The sequence below is a fragment of the Lactuca saligna genome, chromosome 9 (assembly GCF_052625555.1).
Source record: "Lactuca saligna cultivar CGN05327 chromosome 9, ASM5262555v1, whole genome shotgun sequence".
Lineage (NCBI taxonomy): Eukaryota > Viridiplantae > Streptophyta > Magnoliopsida > Asterales > Asteraceae > Lactuca > Lactuca saligna.
In genome coordinates, this window is record NC_136425.1 from 187,056,921 (window position 1) to 187,066,553 (window position 9,633).

Consider the following 9,633-nt stretch of genomic DNA (forward strand, 5'->3'; position numbering starts at 1 on the left):
TCCTAACGGTTCAAACATGATCAAGTGTGATCCTCTCGGCGGTGGTGACCGCAAGGCTAAGACATCCATTGCTATAGTATATCCTACAGTCATTAGTATTGTATGCATAATTCTTCATGAAAACTACCTGTCCATGATCACTTACCCCTTTAAGCTACCAGCATCTGATCCCAAGTATGAGGTCCCAAACTGCAGCTAATGGTCCCGGTTCGATGGGTGAGATAGCAACAAGATCCTGGACCAATAATGATACAATAACTATCAACCTGTTCTATGGCATCCAAGGAGGTGAGAATACACAGACAATAAAAATGCATGAATGTTAATGCCCTAAGCTAAATGTTATGCAAAAATATAAAAGGTGAAAAAGAAGAAAATAAAATATTTTTGGAATTTTATATAAATAAAAAAATGAATGAAAATTAGCTTAAAACTAAAATGTTATGCAACCTAGTTAAAAATGCATGAAAAAAAAGTAAAAGATAAGGGATATGCCCCACCCCAAGCTTAAGAACAAGCATTGTCCTCAGTGCTTGAGGAAAGGGCGGAAAGGACCTAAATCGGGGGGTCGGGCGGCGGGAAATGACCGTGGCGATAGTGGTAGTCCCACATATCCTGGACCTAGCGGGAAGTGTGAGGGAAGGACTGCTCCAATCGATCAACACGGCTTGCCACATCTTGGATGGCTCTCGAATTCTCTTGCGTTTGGGCGTTGATGCGCTGCACCGTGGAGAACATTGTGGCAAATTGGTCAAAGAATGTGGGGGGGGGGGGGGGAATATGGTGGGACTTCGTGTCCCTCCTGCTGATACGGCTGGTCAAAACGTTGTGGAGGGGCCTGGAATTGATCATGCTGAAACATCGGCTGCTGCATCGAGGGTTGGTCAAAATGGTCCTCAGCTTCGGGCATCTCGTCGTCCTCTTTGTCATCTTCTTCCTCTTGTTCCTCTGCGTCGTCACCCTCATCATCACCGAATTTTGGGAATACACCTACTTGGGTCAACTGATCTGGAGGAAGCCAAGTGTCGGGGTCGTCTGTATCGAATGAAGAATCGATCCAACTTGGCAGGATGTAAACCGAGGTTTTTTCAGAGTCTAACCAACTGTACGTGCGGGTTCCCCGATCGAGCAACATCTCCATCCGGATGAGAGTGTCACAGTCTAGCAGGAAGTTCAGTGGGGTGTCGATAAGTATGTACTCGGAAGCCGGGAAGTCTAGGCCGACGGATCGACCTATGATCGTGATAAGTCCCCCGATGAAAATTTTCCCCTGAGGAACGTTGGCGTATGGAGTCGCATTTGTCTAAAAAGAATCCTGAAAAACTGAGGGGGAGTGCATGCCTCATGCTTCGGAGGAAAAATAGCTCACATCTGTTGATTTGATCGGGCTCGAGACGCCCGAAGATACTCGTCGTAAGGACTCAGTGAGCAATTCGCCAGTAGGGGTGAACGATGTGCTTGGCTCGCTGTCGGCTTGGGTTGAAGGTTGCGAGACCGGAAATTTGCATCCAAAAGTTTGCATCCAGGTAACGCAGAAAATCTTGGTACTCTTGATTTTGGGGGCTGATGCGGAGTGGATCGTCTATACCCATGATAGAATCAAGCTCTTCGTATGTGAGCCTATGATGCTCCCCTTTCAACTGGAATGTGAGGACTTTCGTGTCATCATCTCGTGCATATGTGCTAAGAAATTCCATTGTGGGTTCCTCGTAAGTTCTGTCACAAAGTCGAAGAAAACCACGCCAACCCAGTTGTATGAACAAATTGTATACACCATCATGCACCCCAAGCTTTTTCATGGACTTTCTATGGTAGAATTTTGTCGGCCGGATTGTGCGACCCCGAAGGTTGGAGCGATAGGTTTTGATCTCAGCATTTGTAAGGGAAGGATCGCTTCCCTCTTCTCCTCTTTTTTTTTCGTTTACCGGCTGCTTTGCGTGATGGACCGGCGACATCCTTTTGCGGGTTAGGATCGATCGATGATCCATGGGTGCGTGTCCGAGCCGCGGTTTTGCCCATTTTCGAAACCTACAATATCAAAAACAACTTCACCAACGTAATCCCTCACCTCACCACTCTCAAATCAATGCAACTATCTTTAGACCGAATACAAAAATTCCAAGAAATAATGACACCCAACTTTTGACAATGTAAAATGGTTTCAACAACACCACTCGGTTAATTTGACAATCCCAACAAAAATTCGGAAGCAATACGAGACAAAATGAGAAAATCCCAACCAAAGTTTAAACAATTTTTGAACAAATTTCCAAGCAAATTAACCAATCTCAACCTTTCTCAAATCAATGTTTCCAAATAAACCGGGCAACAACTAACGATCCTAGGCAATTTCCAAAGCATAATTGGATGCAATTATCGAATTGAAACAATGCAATGTAATAAAAACCAAAGAAAGAGAATACCCGTATTATCCCAAAATTGAACTTGAACCTGGAATCCGCTACCGTGCACCCCAAGCTTTGGTTATTCGTGGGTGCCAAAATGCAAGACTTGTTCATTGAAGGAATATTTTCAACTTGATTTGTGTGAAAAATCCGGCAGCGGCTCGTGGTGGCTCAAAAATTCTGAAAAAATTTTTGGTGAGATTTTGAGGTTTTGTTTGGTTAGATGTAAAGAGCCCTGAAAAAGAAACACTTTGGTGGTGTCGGAATTGCGAGAGGTGGTCGGAGTTGGCCGGAAAATGGCCGGAAAGCAGCGAGTTGGGTGGTGGTGGCGCCCTCAGACCCGGCAATGGATCAGAGTAAACTTCAGGTGGGGTTTGTAGAGCATAGAAAATTGTGAAGAATGGTGGTGGTCTCGTCGTATTCCGAACGGTGGAACTCCGGGAAATCAATTTTTTTTTGTGAAAAGTGGGTTTATGTGTTCTTGAGAGTTTGAGAGAGAATGGTGGGGTTTTTGAGAGAATGAAATGAAGAAGAAGAGTTGTTGGAGGTTTTCAATCCATATTCAAGTGTGGTCAACACCCGGTCAATGTTGGTCAACTCATTAAACCACCTGGCCAACGAAAGTCAAAGCTGGTCAACAAAATATGGGCTGGTCGTCAAAGCAGCACACGGATCGCGCAGAGGGGGCACACGGGTCACGCAGATCATGCAGTTAGGAATCTGATTTTTGTCGCAAGTTGAAGACCGGCCGCGCACACCAGCCGCGCACCCGTGGGCGGGTCGCGCAGATCCCTGCTCCCAGAAATCGATTTTTCTCTGTTTTCTTCCGTTTTTTCACTAGTTCTTGATCCCAAATGCCCCAAACACCTAGAAACTCTTGATTTCTTCAAAAATGACTTCAAAAGACGCATCAAAACATTTTCAAAACTTCTTTATTCGAACGTAGAAACATGAAAGCATAAAGCTTTCCAAAAATGTCTCTCTTTAACGTCTTAGGCGAGACGTCCTTCTAGCTTGGTTCAACACACCGGGACATCCAAGTGGATGACTTCAATAACACTTGCATTAAAACTTTCATAGAATGGCTTTAATCGGTGCCCGTTAACTTTGAAAATTTGTCCTGTTTCTTCACTTTGGATTTCCACCGCTCCATAGTCAAAAGTCTTTATTACAACAAATGGGCTAATCCACCTTGATCTTAATTTGCCCGGGAATAACTTCAATCGTGAATGGTAAAGTAAGACCCTATGTCCCGGTTCAAAATTCTTCCGGGTGATGGACTTGTCGTGGAAGAGCTTCGTTTTCTCCTTATAAATCCTTGCGTTTTCATAGGATTCGTTTCTCAATTCTTCTAGCTCTTGGAGTTGAAATTTCCTATGCCTTCCAGCCTCGTCAATGTCGAAGTTGCATTTCTTGACCGCCTAAAATGCTCGGTGCTCTAACTCGACGGGAAGATGACAAGATTTTCCAAAAACTAATCTGAATGGCGACATTCCAATCGGGGTCTTATAAGCGGTCCGATATGCCCATAAGGCATCTTCAAGTCTCAAACTCCAATCCTTCCTTGTCGGATTCATCGTTTTCTCTAGAATAGACTTCACTTCACGATTCGAGACCTCCGCTTGACCATTCGTTTGAGGGTGATAGGCAGTAGAGACACGATGAGTCACGTGATACTTCTTCAATAGAGCCTCCATCATTTTGTTGCAAAAGTGCATCCCTCTATCACTAATCAAATCCCTAGGCACACCAAATCTCGCAAAAACATTAGACTTTAAAAACTCGATAACCGTTTTGGCATCGTCCGATCTTGTGGCTTTGGCTTCAACCCATTTAGAAACATAGTCAACCGCGAGTAAAATATAAACGTTGCCAAATGATACGGGAAATGGGCCCATAAAATCAATCCCCCATACGTCAAAAATTTCACAAACAAGGATTGGATTTTGGGGCATTTGGTTCTTTTGCGAAATGTTTCCCGTCCTTTGGCACTGCTCACAACTTTTGCAAAACATATAACAATAGCGTGACATGGTTGGCCAAAATAATCCACACTCAAGGACCTTTCTCAAAAGTCCGGCTAGGTCCGAAGTGTCCCCCACAAGCAAATTCATGACAGAATTGCAAAATGGATTGGTGCTCTTGTTGGGGCACACATCGCCTAATGATTTGATCGGGACAATGTTTCCACAAATAAGGTTCATCCCACACATAGTATTTTGCATCACTTTTCAACTTGTCTTTTTGAGCACGTGTGAATGTGTCGGGATACCTTTTTGTGACCAAAAAGTTAACGATATCGGCATACCAAGGAATAGATTGGGTAAGGGAAAAGAGATGCTCATCCGGAAACTCGTCCCGCAATGGGAGAGGAGTTTCATTTGAAGTGACCCAACTTAGATGATCGGCAACGAGGTTCTCGCATCCGCTCTTGTCCCGGATTTCCAAGTCAAATTCTTGTAACAGTAGGATCCACCGGATGAGTCTCGGCTTTCCATCTTTCTTCGTCATCAAGTACTTAAGAGCTGCGTGATCCGAATACACTATGACCTTGGTACCAAGTAGGTATTGTCTAAATTTCTCCAAGGCGAACACTATGGCCAATAGCTCCTTCTCCGTGGTAGAGTAGTTGCTTTGAGCATTGTCTAGTGTCCTTGATGCATAATAGATCACATGGGAGGCCCTCCCATTCTTTTGACCCAAAACGACACCTATCGCATAGTTGCTTGCATCACACATGATCTCAAAGGGGAGATCCCAATTTGGTGCTTGCATGATGGGAGCGGATGTAAGCAACTCTTTGAGCTTGTCAAAAGCTTCTTTGCACGCCTCATTGAACTCGAAATCGACCTCCTTTTGCAAGAGTTGGCACATTGGTCTTGTTATCTTTGAAAAATCCTTGATGAACTTTCGGTAGAAACCTACATGGCCCAAAAAAGAACGAACTTCCCGAACACAAGTCGGGTAAGGTAAGCTTTGAATAATATCAATTTTGGCCTTATCTACCTCAATTCCTTTTTTAGACACAATGTGACCCAAAATGAGACCTTGACTCACCATGAAATGACATTTCTCAAAATTCAAAACCAAGTTTGTTTCAATGCATCTTTTTAAAATTTTTGTGAGATTAGTCAAACATTCTTGAAAAGAGTTGCCATATACCGTGAAATCATCCATAAAAACCTCAATTATGTTTTCAACGTAATCCGAAAAGATACTAACCATACAACGTTGGAAAGTGGCCGGGGCGTTACACAATCCAAATGGCATTCTCCGGTATGCAAAAGTACCAAATGGGCATGTAAATGTTGTCTTTTCTTGGTCCTCCGGTGCCACCGGGATTTGGTGAAAACCAGAGTACCCGTCTAGACAACAATAATGGGATTTCCCGGCCAACCTTTCTAACATTTGGTCAATGAAAGGCAATGGGAAATGATCTTTTCGTGTGCTTGCATTGAGTTTGCGGTAGTCAATACATACTCTCCACCCGTTTTGCACACGGGTGGGGACCATCATACCTTTGTTGTTCTCGACCACCGTGATTCCCGTCTTCTTTGGAACGACTTGCACCGGGCTCACCTACTTGCTATCCGAGATTGGATAGATCATCCCTGCATCAAGAAGCTTTAATATCTCTTTCTTCACAACTTCCATCATTGGTGGATTTAACCTTCTTTGCGCGTCTCTACTTGGCTTGCATTCATCCTCCATTAAGATCTTGTGCATACAAGTGAAGGGGCTCAAACCCTTGATATCCGCAATCGTCCAACCCATGGCTTCTTTATGCTCCTTCAACACCTTGAGGAGTTGCTCTTCTTCAAATTTGGTTAAATGAGTTGAGATGATAACTGATAAATACCCCACACTTATCTTTTGCTTGCCCTCAAGCAAAACTAAATTTTAACACATTAGAATCACATATAATAACTCCAATCCAACCCAGCCATTATGCCAAGACCGCAACGCATGCATTTGTGTCTAAAATTCCTAAAAATCCCCCATACTCCAAATACTCACAATCCTCATAAACATTCGCCCACTCACCCCGAACTATGCTCATTTTATGCAACCCTCCGAATCCATCCTCAGAAAACCTCTTTACCCTCAAGGTATTTTTAATTGAGCAACCCAAGCATACATAATCTAGAATTACAACTTTTCGATACCACTATGGAGCTCTTTGGAATTCTTCACTTGCTTGATAATTTGATCTCGGATATCTTTGAATTCACCACCTTTTTGTTCGATTTTTGGTATCTTCAACTTTTCGAATTCCTTCGGAATTTTCGATCTTCATATTTGATATTTAACTTTGATGCTCCAAAAATTCTTCAAACTTTTCTTGTAATTCTCTCTCTTTTTTTTACATGTATACCTCACTTTTTCACTCAAATCCCTACATGCTTAAGCAGGGGCGCTCAATCTCAACCTTTATTGGCTAATGATAAAAATCTTCCTGGATACATTTCAGGTTTAGGCTGCTAAACATATTACATCCCTCAGGCTGAGCAAGGTCGTGTTTTTGTCTCATGATTTCATTGAAATAAGGAAGCCACAAATGCACTAGAACGTGTATAGGCTCAACTAAACATTTGGGTTTTCATGCAATTGTTAACACAATTCTAACATGGAATCCTAATTTTTTTACCAAAATTTTCTAAATTAAACCCTAAATAATCCTTTTGATATGCAAATTTTTAAAATTTGACTATTATGTAACCAACCCCCTACCCCACACTTATGTGATGCAATGCCCTCATTGCATATTATGCATAAAAACAGAAAAATAAAGAGGGAATTGGAACAAACTCCCCTGGAATAGCAGTGGATAGGTTGATCACTCTCATTTAAGCTCCATCGTCAATAAACTTCATACATGGGAACATCCCATCCATGTCTCGTGTGGGTCGCTCTAATATGCGAAAATCGGTGTAAGATCTTCAAGAATGGATATGGAATTAGAAGGATGCAAGTGGTATAAGTATTAGCATCAAATCAGCAGTCGTTCGGCTCAAAAAATGAATGACTCGTCGAGTCTGATGATGTACTCGCCGAATAGCAGCGCGCCGTCTAAAAATTTCTGGAAATACAAAGCGACTCGTCGAGTCAGCTTAGTGCACTCGACGAGTTGGCCACTGAATGAAAAATCTTGGTATGTGGCAACTGTTTTAGCCTCTCACAACTTCGTTAACCCATCCTCACATGCGGACTCAATCGCTCATACCCCTGAGACCGGACTTGACACTTTGACGTTAAAAACTCGCCTCCTTGACTCGCTCTCACACGCAAAAACATCCATGCTTTACATCTCTATACCATCCTAAGCAAGTAATCAAAATGCAATCCTGAAAATAACTAAAGCAAACAACTATTAAACATAATAATATCTCAAAGCATACACACCAAAAACAAAATAAAAATTGCAATTGTTTGAACACAAAAACACAAAAATCAATCCTCATCTTCCTCCTCATCATCGTTGGCTCCACTTCCCCCAGCTCCGCTTTGTCGTGCACCAATCCTCTCGTCCCACGATGGAATGTATGGATAATTCCCACCATCAATATGTGGAATATTGAAGTGGTCAAAAAGTCGTATGTGGGATTGGTTGCTAAAATTTAGCCCCCTAGCCATTTGGTCTTGCATCCGCCTCATCTCTATATTGTACCAATCCATTGGTACGTCTTCAGTCTCTACCGGAATCACTGGCGGCTCGTCCTCCACATCCTGTTCCCTTCGCGATCTCACCCTCCTTCCCGGTGCTTCGGGACCTACAACTGGGTCATCATTTGGGATGGCATAATGGCCACCACCATAGTCTTCAATGATTCGTGCTCTGCGGAAAAGAATGGGATTAAATGGGGGTGTCGGGATCAATGTCAGGAGGTTCCAGGCACCACGGTTCATCAACCCGAATGAATTAGCCAATCGAGTGACAAACATGCCTCCATTGATACGCGATGTTTTGCGATCTTTGACCGCACCCGCTGAGAGGTATGAAGCAATGCACCACGGGATGTTGCAAAAGACGTCGGGCGTGATAATGCTCCATAGGTAGAAAACATCAAGGTTGGAAACCTTGTCATCGTCCTTCCTTTGGTTGATGGTGGAGGAAATAAGGCGGTGAATGAGGCGGTGAGTCGGGGATCGGATGCTCCCTTCTTGTGCTGACTTCGGGATATAAACTTTATTCCCTATAGTATTCCACCAACCCGTGCTAGTAACTCCATCGGGGAACACCATGTGAGTGGTTGCCAAAAAGGCCCGAAAGAGGTTCGTTGAAACCAAAGGTTGATCATAAATCCCTAGTCGGCAAGCAAGATCCACCACCGAGCATTGATGATACTCGCCCCCAAGACAAAACGTGAAGCTCGCCAGATGATATAAATCCACTCCACCGGTAAAAGATACCGTGGAGAAAAACTCCAAGCAAAGCTCCAAATATACCGGCTCTTGTATGCGGAAGACCCGGCTCCAACCATCACATATCATCGACTCGCCGTCATGTTGGAACTCCTTTAGAAGGTACGGAGCTAATTCTTCTTCATATCGCACATTTTGCAACCACTCCCAATCAATTCTGTTCGGTACATAGACCTCCTTCTTTTTGATATCGGAAAGCTTCTTTTTCCACTTCCGCATTGTTGAAGCGGATTCGATTTGCGGGAAATTTAACCATGGAAATTCCACTTGACTACCACTTGAAGATTGTCCTCTCCTAAACATGACTCCTGCAAAACATATAAACCAGACCCAGAAAACACAGAATATAATTAAAAAAAAATCGAACTGTTCCTGTAAATCGACTGGACTCGTCGAGTCCATGCCAGACTCGGTGAGTCGCGCGACCTGTACGAGTCGGTCGACAGGTCTCACAAAATTGAACCATGAAAACTTTAAATTCTTGCAAGGGTTTTGTTCAGGGACTTCCTACTAAGTAATAAGGCCACAATAAACGTTCAAAACAACAATATTCATGAAAAAATCGAAAACCTAGAATTTAATGACTTTTCAAAAACGGGTTTTTTTCATGAAATTGCAAGTATAGATGACCTTATAATCACATTCTATCTAGAAATCAAGAAGAAAGTTGTTACCTTTTGAGTTTAAACCTTGAGAATTTGGAAGAAAAGTTGAAGGAACTCTTGAATGCTTGAGAGAGAGTTGTAGAGAGAGGCACCCGGCGAGTGTGGTGTGGAAACTGAATTGTTAGGGTTAAAACCCTATT